Below are 12,869 nucleotides of genomic sequence, written 5' to 3'. Positions count from 1 at the left end.
AGCTCTCTCCAGCTGCGTGCACCTGCCCCGGCCGCGCACCCGGCCCCGCCCAGCTTCGCTCACCTGTCCCGGGCGTCTGGTGCGGAACCTTAGAGTAAGAAACATCACCGTGCACCTTGGCCAACGTGCGCGACTCGACCGAGCGCGCACTGGCCGAGGTGCACACCGATTTCACCTGGGTGCGCGCGCAGCACCTCGGGCGCACCGGGGTGCGCGCACAACGCCCGGGTTGCACCGTGGCCTGTGTGCTCGGGGCGCCTCGGGTGCGCGCTCGGTGTCGCCCCCGCGCGCGCGGTAGTGCGGGCAGCGCACCCCGGCCCGGCCCGGCCCCGACGAGAACGCAAACGGGCAAAAGGTTTATTCAAATAGCATTGCGACGCCCGGCGAAAAACTAAGAAAGGGTGCAACACCGGGACTTCCCGGGAGGTCACCCATCCCAGTACTACTCCGGCCCAAGCGCGCTTAACTGCGGAGTTCTGATGGGATCCGGTGCACTAACGCTGGTATGATCGCACCCGTTATGAGCTTGTCGCAGTGTGTACTTAGCAAACCGCGACCCACGTGCGAATCCACCCCGGCCACCCACCCCCGTCGAGGTGCACACCCTCCCTCGCGAAGTGCGCCCCGTTCGCCAAGTGTGAGCCCTGCCCGGGTGCGCGCACCTTGCTAGGGCGTCGGGTGTGCACCCGGCCCGGCCTACGTGCGTGCACCTGGACGGGGCGTCGTGTGCGTGCAGTGTCCCGTCTGCAACGCGGTGCCCACACACCACCTCGGGCGCAACGACCTGCGCTCACATGTGGGCCGAGTGCACCTTGGTGCATGTTCGGGGCGCCTCGGGTGCACGCTCGATCTTGCCCCGGTGCACCAAGGCGCTCGGTTTGCCCCGGGTGCGCACTTGGTGCAAGGTGGGCACCCAAAATAGGGATCAAGCACCAAAACACAAGTTTCGGGATGCAAAATGGGACCCAAGGACCACAAATGCGTTCCAAGACCCATGATGGGTCCACGAGAACAAAAATGTGTTCCGAGACTTAATAAACAAATATTGGGTTTTAGGAGAAGAAACATGCTCTGATGCCCAAAACGAGAATCGACCCCGAAAAGGCCACAGGCCAAAAGTGGGATGCGAGACAAAAAAAAATGGGACCCGAGGACCAAAATTGGGTTCCCAGGTCGAAGACAGGGCAACCGGACAAGAAACGACCTCTAAGGCTCGAAATGAGTCCCGACGACTAAAACTTGACAAGAAGCACCCATCAGGCACCCAACTCGACACCCATGGGATGCCGACCCACCCGGGCTTCCACCTAGCACACCTTGGCACCCACCCACCCTCGCACCCAACCTCGCACCCAACTTAGCACCTTTGAACCCACATTGGCACTCACCCTGACCCTGGCACCTTGGAACCCACATTGGCACTCACCTTGACCCTGGCACCCACCTTTGCACTCACCTTGGGACCCACCCTGGCTCCCACCTCGGCACCCACCCAGACACCCACCTTGGTTCCTTGGCACCCACCTTGGATCCTTGGCACCCACCCCGACACCCACCTTGGCACGCAACTTGGCTACTTGCCACCCACCTTGGCTCCTTGACGCCCACCCCGACAACCACCCCGTGACCTACCCTGGCTAGGGTTGGTGCACACCCACCCTGGTGCCCACCTTGGCACCCACCCCATGACCCACCTTGGCACGCACCTTAGTACCCACCCCGTTACCCACCCTAGGACCCACCCCGTGACCCACCTTGGCCAGGGTGGGTGCACCCACCCTGGTGCCCACCTTGGCACCCACCCATCCTAGCACCCAGCCTGTGACCGGGCTTGGAACCCAACCTTGCACCCGTCTTGGCCAGTGTGGGTGCGCACCCATCCTGGCACCCACGTTGTGACACACCCTTTAACCCACGCACCCTAGCAGCCACGTTGGCACCCACCTTGGAACACAACCTAGCAACTTGGCACCCACCCCGTGACCCACCTTGGCATCCACCATAGCAGTCGCCCACTTGGCACCCACCTTGGAACCCAAGTTGGCACCCACCTCGGCACCCACCTTGACACTTGTGGACCCACCTTGCCACTCACCCTAGCATCGACCCATCCTAGCACCCACCCTGGCACCTTTGCACCCTAGCACTCACCCATCCTAGCACCTAACCTGTGACCCACCTTGACACTCACCCTCGCACCCACCTTGGAACCCAACCTAGCACCCACCCACCCTGACACCAACCCTAGCACCTACCCACCCTTGCACCCACCCTGTGACCCATCTTGGCACCCACCCATCCTACCACTCAACCTATCACCCACCTTCTCACCCACCTTGGCATCCACCTTAGCACCCACCCACACTGGCACCTTGGCACCCACCTCGGGCAAGGTGGGTGCACACCCACCCTGACACCCAATTTAGAACCAACCGAGCATGTTACCCACCTTGGCACCCACATTGCAGCCCACCCTAGTACCCACCCTATGACCCACATTGGCATCCACACCCTAGCACCCAGGCACCTCGACACCCGCCTTGACACGCACCCTAGCACTAAACCTGTGACCCACCTTGGAACTCACCCTAGAACCCACCCACCCTGTGAACCACCTTGGCATCCACCTTAGCACCCACCCACCTTGGCACCCACTCTAGCACTCACCCATCCTAACACCCAACTTGTTACCCACCTTGGCACCCGCCCTCGCGTCCACCTTGAAACCCACCCTAGCACCCACCCACGCAGGAGCCCACCTTGGCACCCAACCTAACACCCACGCATCCTGGCACCCAACTTGTGACCCACCTTGGAACCCACCCTAGTACCCACCTTTGAACCCACTATATCACCAACCCACCTTGGCACCCACCCTATGACCCTCTTTGGAATCCACCCTAGCACGCACCCACCCTGGCACCCACCATGGAGCGCACCCTAGCACCCACCCACCTCGGCACGCACCTCAACACCCACCTTGGTGTGCGCACTGCGCCAACCTCTCAAAGACCCTATGTGGTGCGCTCCAAAGTGTACACCTTTGGTGCGCTCCAAGGTGCGCACCTTTGGTGCACACCGAGGTGCACACCAAAGTGTGCACCGAGGTGAGCACCAAAGTGCACTCCAAGGTGCACACCAAGGCGTGCACCTTTGGTGCGGTCAATGCAAACGAATTCGGAAGTTGGGGTCGATGTCCTAATCGCTGCTGCAGACTACACGTATGAGAATCGGACAAATAGCTTTATATAGGGGAGGTGTTGCGTTTGATGGGTCGACTCCCCTGGTTGTGTGCACTGCACCAACTTCAAAGACCCTGTCTTGTTTAAGAAGTCAAAAGTTGGGGTGGATGTCCTAATCATTGCTGCAGTCTACGCATGTATGAGAATCAGACAAATAGCTTATATAGGGGAGGTGTTGCATTCGGTGGGTTGACTCCCCTGGTTGTGCGCACTGCGCCAACCTCAAAGACCCCGCATAGCAGAAGAAGTCGGAAGTCGGATTTTGGTGAGCACCAAGGCGTGCACCTTTGGTGCGGTCAACGCAGACGAATTCAGAAGTTGGGGTGGATGTCCTAATCGTTGTTGCAGGCTACACATGTATGAGAATCAGACAAATAGCTTATATAGGGGAGGTGTTGGGTTTGATGGGTCAACTCCCTTGGTTGTGCGCATTACGCCAACCTCAAAGACCTTGTTTTCGTTAAGAAGTCAAAAGTTGGGGTCAATGTCCTAATGGCTCCTGTAGGCTACACATGTATGAGAATCGGACAAATAGCTTATATAGGGGAGGTGTTGGGTTTGATGGGTCGACTCCCCTGGTTGTGCGCATTACGTCAACCTCAAAGACCTTGTTTTCGTTAAGAAGTCAAAAGTTGGGGTCGATGTCCTAATTGCTCCTGTAGACTACACATGTATGAGAATCAGACAAATAGCTTATATAGGGGAGGTGTTGGGTTTGATGGGTTGACTCCCCTAGTTGTTCGCATTACACCAACCTCAAAGACCTTGTTTTCGTTTAGAAGCCGAAAGTTGGGGTCGATGTCCTAATTGCTCCTGCAGGCTACGCATGTATGAGAATCAGACAAATAGCTTATATAGGGGAGGTGTTGGGTTTGATGGGTCGACTCCCCTGGTTGTGCGCATTGCGCCAACCTCAAAGACCCTGCATTGCGGATGAAGTCGAAAGTCAGAGTTTGGTGTGCTACAAGGTGTGGTCGAAGGTGCTCACCTAGGTGTGCACCTTTGGAGCGCAGGAAAAGTGCCCTCCAAAAGTGCGCACCTTTGGAGTGCACAAAAGTGCCCTCCAAAAGTGCGCACCTTTGGAGCGCACAAAAGTGCCCTCCAAAAAGTGCCCTCCAAAAGTGCGCACCTTTGGAGCGCACAAAAGTGCCCTCCAAAAAGTGCCCTCCAAAAGTGCGCACCTTTGGAGTGCAGAAAAGTGCCCTCCAAAAAGTGCCCTCCAAAAGTGTGCACCTTTGGAGTGCACAAAAGTGCCCTCCAAAAGTGCGCACCTTTGGAGCGCAGAAAAGTGCCCTCCAAAAAGTGCCCTCCAAAAGTGCGCACCTTTGGAGCGCAGAAAAGTGCCCTCCAAAAAGTGCCCTCCAAAAGTGCGCACCTTTGGAGCGCAGAAAAGTGCCCTCCAAAAAGTGCCCTCCAAAAGTGCGCACCTTTGGAGCGCAGAAAAGTGCCCTCCAAAAAGTGCCCTCCAAAAGTGCGCACCTTTGGAGCGCACAAAAGTGCCCTCCAAAAAGTGCCCTCCAAAAGTGCGCACCTTTGGAGCGCACAAAAGTGCCCTCCAAAAGTGCGCACCTTTGGAGCGCACAAAAGTGCCCTCCAAAAGTGCGCACTTTTGGTGCGCACCAAGGCGCTGGTTCGGTCGTTGCAGGCGAGTTCGGAAGTTGGGGTCGATGTCCTGAGCGGAGGTGCAAACTACACAGGTGTCGGAATCGGACAAATAGCTTATATAGGGGAGGTGTATGCTTCGATGGGTCGACTCCCCAGGTTGAGCGCACCGCGCCAACCTCAAAGACCCTACGGTATGGATGAAGTCGGAAGTTGGGTCCGATGACCGATTCGATTAGTAGGTATGCTCATGAGGTCGGAATTTGGGTCCGATGACCTGCCATGTGCAGGAAGGCGAATGTTGGCACTGTGCGTTGCAAGGTGCACACCAAGGTGCTGGTGCGGTCTTTTTAGTCGAGTTCGGAAGTTGGGGTCGATGTCCTGATCGGAGGTGCAAGCTACACAGGTGTGGGAATCGGACAAATAGCTTATATAGGGGAGGTGTATGCTTCGTTGGGTCGACTCCCCGGGTTGAGCGCACCGCGCCAACCTCAAAGACCCTACGGTATGGATGAAGTCGGAAGTTGGGTCCGATGACCGATTCGATATGTAGGCATACTCGCGAGGTCGGAATTTGGGTCCGATGACCTGCCATGTGCAGGAAGGCGAATGTTGGCACTGTGCGTTGCAAGGTGCGCACCAAGGCACTGGTTCGGTCGTTGCAGGCGAGTTCGGAAGTTGGGGTCGATGTCCTGATCGGAGGTGCAAACTACACAGGTGTGGGAATCGGACAAATAGCTTATATAGGGGAGGTGTATGCTTCGTTGGGTCGACTCCCCGGGTTGAGCGCACCGCGCCAACCTCAAAGACCCTACGGTATGGATGAAGTCGGAAGTTGTGTCCGATGACCGATTCGATATGTAGGCATACTCGCGAGGTCGGAATTTGGGTCCGATGACCTGCCATGTGCAGGAAGGCGAATGTTGGGACTGTGCGTCGCAAGGTGCGCACCAAGGCGCTGGTGCCGTCGTTGCAGTCGAGTTCGGAAGTTGGGGTCGATGTCCTGGTCAGAGGTGCAAACTACACAGGTGTGGGAATCGGACAAATAGCTTATATAGGGGAGGTGTATGCTTCGATGGGTCGACTCCCCGGGTTGAGCGCACCGCGCCAACCTCAAAGACCCTACAGTATGGATGAAGTCGGAAGTTGGGTCCGATGACCGATTCGATACGTAGGCATATTGGCGAGGTCTGAATTTGTGTCCGATGACCTGCCATGCGCAGGAAGGCGGAATTTGGGTCCGATGACCGAGTTGATGGCGTGCCATGCGCAGAAAGGCGGAATTTGGGTCCGATGACCGAGTTGATGTTGATGGCCCGCCATGCACAGGAAGGCGGAATTTGGGTCCGATGACCGATTTGAAGGCGTGCCATGCGCAGAAAGGCGGAGTTTGGGTCCGATGACCGAGTTGATATTGATGGCCCGCCATGCGCAGGAAGGCGGAATTTGGGTCCGATGACCTGACATACGCATGGAGTCCGACTCGGGGGCCGATGTTCGATTCGATGACTTGCATTGTGGGTAAAGTCGGAAGTTGTGGTCTTTGACCCGATTTGATGACCAGACTTCGGCTGCTTGAGAATCGGACAAATAACTTATATAGGGGAGGTAGTGTTCTCGAGCATCCTCCCCCCGTGCCCGTTTATGTCGATTGATGCTGGTGCTCGACTGGTTGGAGCGCTCGGATGCAAAAATCTTGCACCAGGATTTATCGATTGTGATGGACACGGCAAGTCTCCTGATTGCTATGCAGGAGCTCATCGTGAATCTCTATGCGGCCTTGGTATGGACTCGACCTGCGGAATGGTTCGGCAATGGTAGTCGCTCCAACACGTCCTTGCAATGGCCACAGAGGTGATTCGACTAGAGCTCCAGTCTAGCTTTTGGGTTGCTTGGCGGACTGGTATAGCCGCGATCGAGTTCCGGCCATGAACGTTTTAGATAGCTCTTGGGCTTTCTGGGACGGAAGTCGGAAGTTTGGGCTGTTGTCCGATTTGATGACCATTCTTCGGATGTGTGAGAATCGGACAAATAACTTATATAGGGGACTGTGTTGTCTCACGCAGCCCCCTCCGTGCCCCTCTATCTCGACCGATGTTGGTGCTTGAAAGGGTTGGGATCGCTCGGATTTATAAACGTGCACCACCATTTGTCGAGTGTGAGGGACGCGGCAGGTCTCCTAAATGCTATACGGGCGCTCTCTGAGAATCTCTATCCGGCCTCGACACAGACTAGTCTTGCTGAATGGTTTGGCACTGGTAGTCGATCCAACACGTCGTTGTTGTGGCCGCCTAGGCGATTCGATTCGAGCCCCCGTCTAGCTTTTGGGTTGCTTGGCGGATTTTGCCCTATCCGCAAGTGAGCTCGGTCCCTAAACGTTCGAGAAACCCGATTGCTATGCGCCGACTCTCTTTCTTGCGAGCCTCCATCTAGCTTTTGGGTCTCTACGGAACGGAAGTCGGAATCTGGGACCGTTGTTTGATTCGACGAGGCAGACTACGGTTGTGCGAGAATCGGACAAATAACTTATATAGGGGAGGTGTTGACTGGAGCATTCTCCCCCGTGCCCCTCTAACTCGACCAATGCTGGCGCTCGAACGGTGGTAGCGCTCGGATTTTCGTTGAGCGCCAGCATTGGTCGATTTAGAGGGGCATGCGAGATTCCCGAATGCTATGCGAGGGCTCTAACGGAAATGTCTATTGGTTTCGGTATGGATGCAATTGCGAGTGGTTCGGCAAAGGTAGTCGTTCCGATGCGTCCATGTCGTGGCCAAATCGATAATTCGATTTGAGCCCTCGTATAGCATTTGGGTCTCTCGATGTGATTCCGCATTCCAGTCCCTTTGGGCACTGCTTGAGCCGCATCCCAGGGGGTTCCCTTCCCAATAATCTGCCTCGCAACCCGATTGCTATGCGGTGAGGCTCCTCGGCCGCCTCGGAACTATCTGTGTATCAGACGCATCGCGGGATAAGGGGTTGGCAACGGTAGTCGCCCCAAGCGCGTCCGATGCTTGGACCATTCCGAGGCGGCCCTGAAGCCTCTTCCGTCTAGCCGTTGGGTCCTTCTCGCCGCATCCCTTGCCTCGCACCCCGATTGCTATGCGGTGAGGCTCCTCGGCCGCCTTGGAACTATCTGTGTATCAGACGCATCGCGGGATAAGGGGTTGTCACTGGTAGTCGCCCCAAGCGCGTCCGATGCTTGGACCATTCCGAGGCGGCCCTGAAGCCTCTTCCGTCTAGCCGTTGGGTCCTTCTCGCCGCATCCCTCGACTCGCACCCCGATTGCTATGCGGTGAGGCTCCTCGGCCGCCTTGGAACTATCTGTGTATCGGACGCGTCGCGGGATAAGGGGTTGTCACTGGTAGTCGCCCCAAGCGCGTCCGATGCTTGGACCATTCCGAGGCGGCCCTGAAGCCTCTTCCGTCTAGCCGTTGGGTCCTTCTCGCCGCATCCCTCGCCTCGCACCCCGATTGCTATGCGGTGAGGCTCCTCGGCCGCCTTGGAACTATCTGTGTATCGGACGCGTCGCGGGATAAGGGGTTGTCACTGGTAGTCGCCCCAAGCGCGTGCGATGCATGGACCATTCCCAGGCGGCCCTGAAGCCTCTTCCGTCTAGCCGTTGGGTCCTTCTCGCCGCATCCCTCGCCTCGCACCCCGATTGCTATGCGGTGAGGCTCCTCGGCCGCCTTGGAACTATCTGTGTATCGGACGCGTCGCGGGATAAGGGGTTGTCACTGGTAGTCGCCCCAAGCGCGTCCGATGCTTGGACCATTCCGAGGCGGCCCTGAAGCCTCTTCCGTCTAGCCGTTGGGTCCTTCTCGCCGCATCCCTCGCCTCGCACCCCGATTGCTATGCGGTGAGGCTCCTCGGCCGCCTTGGAACTATCTGTGTATCGGACGCGTCGCGGGATAAGGGGTTGTCACTGGTAGTCGCCCCAAGCGCGTCCGATGCTTGGACCATTCCGAGGCGGCCCTGAAGCCTCTTCCGTCTAGCCGTTGGGTCCTTCTCGCCGCATCCCTCGCCTCGCACCCCGATTGCTATGCGGTGAGGCTCCTCGGCCGCCTTGGAACTATCTGTGTATCGGACGCGTCGCGGGATAAGGGGTTGTCACTGGTAGTCGCCCCAAGCGCGTCCGATGCTTGGACCATTCCGAGGCGGCCCTGAAGCCTCTTCCGTCTAGCCGTTGGGTCCTTCTCGCCGCATCCCTCGCCTCGCACCCCGATTGCTATGCGGTGAGGCTCCTCGGCCGCCTTGGAACTATCTGTGTATCGGACGCATCGCGGGATAAGGGGTTGTCACTGGTAGTCGCCCCAAGCGCGTCCGATGCTTGGACCATTCCGAGGCGGCCCTGAAGCCTCTTCCGTCTAGCCGTTGGGTCCTTCTCGCCGCATCCCTCGCCTCGCACCCCGATTGCTATGCGGTGAGGCTCCTCGGCCGCCTTGGAACTATCTGTGTATCGGACGCGTCGCGGGATAAGGGGTTGTCACTGGTAGTCGCCCCAAGCGCGTCCGATGCTTGGACCATTCCGAGGCGGCCCTGAAGCCTCTTCCGTCTAGCCGTTGGGTCCTTCTCGCCGCATCCCTCGCCTCGCACCCCGATTGCTATGCGGTGAGGCTCCTCGGCCGCCTTGGAACTATCTGTGTATCGGACGCGTCGCGGGATAAGGGGTTGTCACTGGTAGTCGCCCCAAGCGCGTCCGATGCTTGGACCATTCCGAGGCGGACCTGAAGCCTCTTCCGTCTAGCCGTTGGGTCCTTCTCGCCGCATCCCTCGCCTCGCACCCCGATTGCTATGCGGTGAGGCTCCTCGGCCGCCTTGGAACTATCTGTGTATCGGACGCGTCGCGGGATAAGGGGTTGTCACTGGTAGTCGCCCCAAGCGCGTCCGATGCTTGGACCATTCCGAGGCGGCCCTGAAGCCTCTTCCGTCTAGCCGTTGGGTCCTTCTTGCCGCATCCCTCGCCTCGCACCCCGATTGCTATGCGGTGAGGCTCCTCGGCCGCCTTGGAACTATCTGTGTATCGGACGCGTCGCGGGATAAGGGGTTGTCACTGGTAGTCGCCCCAAGCGCGTCCGATGCTTGGACCATTCCGAGGCGGCCCTGAAGCCTCTTCCGTCTAGCCGTTGGGTCCTTCTCGCCGCATCCCTCGCCTCGCACCCCGATTGCTATGCGGTGAGGCTCCTCGGCCGCCTTGGAACTATCTGTGTATCGGACGCATCGCGGGATAAGGGGTTGTCACTGGTAGTCGCCCCAAGCGCGTCCGATGCTTGGACCATTCCGAGGCGGCCCTGAAGCCTCTTCCGTCTAGCCGTTGGGTCCTTCTCGCCGCATCCCTCGCCTCGCACCCCGATTGCTATGCGGTGAGGCTCCTCGGCCGCCTTGGAACTATCTGTGTATCGGACGCGTCGCGGGATAAGGGGTTGTCACTGGTAGTCGCCCCAAGCGCGTCCGATGCTTGGACCATTCCGAGGCGGACCTGAAGCCTCTTCCGTCTAGCCGTTGGGTCCTTCTCGCCGCATCCCTCGCCTCGCACCCCGATTGCTATGCGGTGAGGCTCCTCGGCCGCCTTGGAACTATCTGTGTATCGGACGCGTCGCGGGATAAGGGGTTGTCACTGGTAGTCGCCCCAAGCGCGTCCGATGCTTGGACCATTCCGAGGCGGCCCTGAAGCCTCTTCCGTCTAGCCGTTGGGTCCTTCTCGCCGCATCCCTCGCCTCGCACCCCGATTGCTATGCGGTGAGGCTCCTCGGCCGCCTTGGAACTATCTGTGTATCGGACGCGTCGCGGGATAAGGGGTTGTCACTGGTAGTCGCCCCAAGCGCGTCCGATGCTTGGACCATTCCGAGGCGGACCTGAAGCCTCTTCCCTCTAGCCGTTGGGGCTTTCTCGCCGCATCCCTCGCCTCGCACCCCGATTGCTATTCGGTGAGGCTCCTCGGCCGACTTGGAACTATCTGTGTATCGCACGCATCGCGGGATAAGGGGTTGGCAGTGGTAGTCGCCCCAAGCGCGTCCGATGCTTGGACCATTCCGAGGCGGCCCTGCAGCCTCTTCCGTCTAGCCGTTGGGGCCATCTCGCTGCATCCCCCACCTCGCACCACGATTGCTATGCGGTGAGGCTCCTTGGCCGCCTCGGAACTATCTGTGTATCGGACGCATCGCGGGATAAGGGGTTGTCACTGGTAGTCGCCCCAAGCGCGTCCGATGCTTGGACTATTCCGAGGCGGCCCTGCAGCCTCTTCCGTCTAGCCGTTGGGGCCATCTCGCCGCATCCCCCAGCTCCTCGGCCGCCTCGGAACTATCTGTGTATCGGACGCATCGCGGGATAAGGGGTTGGCAGTGGTAGTCGCCCCAAGCGCGTTCGATGCTTGGACTATTCCGAGGCGGCCCCGCAGCCTCTTCCGTCTACCCTTTGGGGCCATCTCGCCGCATCCCTCGCCTCGCACCCCGATTGCTATGCGGTGAGGCTCCTCGGCCGCCTGGGAACTATCTTCGTATCGGATGCATCGCGGGATAAGGGGTTGTCACTGGTAGTCGCCCCAAGCGCGTCCGATGCTTGGACTATTCCGAGGCGGCCCTGTGGCCTCTTCCGTCTAGCCGTTGGGGCCATCTCGCCGCATCCCTCACCTCGCACCCCCATTGCTATGCGGTGAGGCTCCTCGGCCGCCTTGGAACTGTCTTCGTATCGGAAGCATCGCGGGATAAGGGGTTGTCACTGGTAGTCGCCCCAAGCGCGTCCGATGCTTGGACTATTCCGAGGCGGCCCTGCAGCCTCTTCCGTCTAGCCGTTGGGGCCATCTCGCCGCATCCCCCACCTCGCACCCGGATTGCTATGCGGTGAGGCTCCTCGGCCGCCTTGGAACTATCTTCGTATCGGACGCATCGCGGGATAAGGGGTTGTCACTGGTAGTCGCCCCAAGCGCGTCCGATGCTTGGACTATTCCGACGCGGCCCTGTGGCCTCTTCCGTCTAGCCGTTGGGGCCATCTCGCCGCATCCCCCACCTCGCACCCCGATTGCTATGCGGTGAGGCTCCTCGGCCGCCTTGGAACCATCTTCGTATCGGACGCATCGCGGGATGAGGGGTTGTCACTGGTAGTCGCCCCAAGCGCGTCCGATGCTTGGACCATTCCGAGGCGGCCCTGAAGCCTCTTCCGTCTAGCCGTTGGGGCCTTCCCGCCCCATCCCTCGCCTCGCACCCCCGATTGCTATGCGGTGAGGCTCCTCGGCCGCCTTGGAACCATCTGTGTATCGGACGCATCGCGGGATAAGGGGTTGGCACTGGTAGTCGCCCCAAGCGCGTCCGATGCTTGGAGCATTCCGAGGTGGCCCTGAAGCCTCTTCCGTCTAGCCGTTGGGGCCTTCCCGCCCCATCCCTCGCCTCGCACCCCGATTGATATGCGGTGAGGCTCCTCGGCCGCCTTGGAACTATCTGTGTATCGGACGCATCGCGGGATAAGGGGTTGGCACTGGTAGTCGTCCCAATCGCGTCCGATGCTTGGACCATTCCGAGGCGGCCCTGCAGCCTCTTCCGTTTAGCCGTCGGGGCCTTCCCGCCGCATCCCTCGCCTCGCATCCCGATTCCTATGCGGTGAGTCTTCTCGGCCGCCGCGGAACTATACCTGTTATTGCTACTGCATCCTTCGGCTGGTAACCTCCTCTGCCGCCTTGGAACGTTCTCTTTGTCGGACGCGTCGCGGGATAAGGGGTTGGCACTGGTAGTCGCCCCAAGCGCGCCCGATGCATAGACCGCTCCGAGTTGACCTTGCTTTCAGCCTCTCACATGCATAGACCTCTCTGAGTCGACCCTGCAGCCTCTCACGTTTAGCCTTTGGAATCTCGCCTCACAACATGATTGCTATCCTTGATGCATCCCTTGCCTCGAGCCCTGATTGCTTTCTTGGCTGCATCCCTCCTCTCCTCACAGCCCGGTTGTCATCACTGCTTCATCCGTCGCTTCATGCATTCTGGCTGCTGGGCCCTTCCCACCGCACACCTCGATTGCTATCTCTTCTGCATCACACACC

The 12,869-nt window shown here is 59.1% G+C and overlaps 1 non-coding gene across 1 annotated transcript; it reads right to left on the bottom strand.

The window, feature by feature from the left end:
- Positions 1-398: 398 nt before the first annotated feature.
- Positions 399-517, bottom strand: LOC131870213 (5S ribosomal RNA). The gene has a single exon (XR_009368539.1). It is a non-coding gene; the product is annotated as a 5S ribosomal RNA (ribosomal RNA).
- Between the last annotated feature and the right edge of the window lie 12,352 nt (positions 518-12,869).

The sequence above is a fragment of the Cryptomeria japonica genome, unplaced genomic scaffold (assembly GCF_030272615.1).
Source record: "Cryptomeria japonica unplaced genomic scaffold, Sugi_1.0 HiC_scaffold_307, whole genome shotgun sequence".
NCBI classification, from domain to species: Eukaryota; Viridiplantae; Streptophyta; class Pinopsida; order Cupressales; family Cupressaceae; genus Cryptomeria; species Cryptomeria japonica.
Note: the sequence above shows the minus strand (reverse complement) of the source record. Positions and strands in the feature narration are given on the sequence as shown.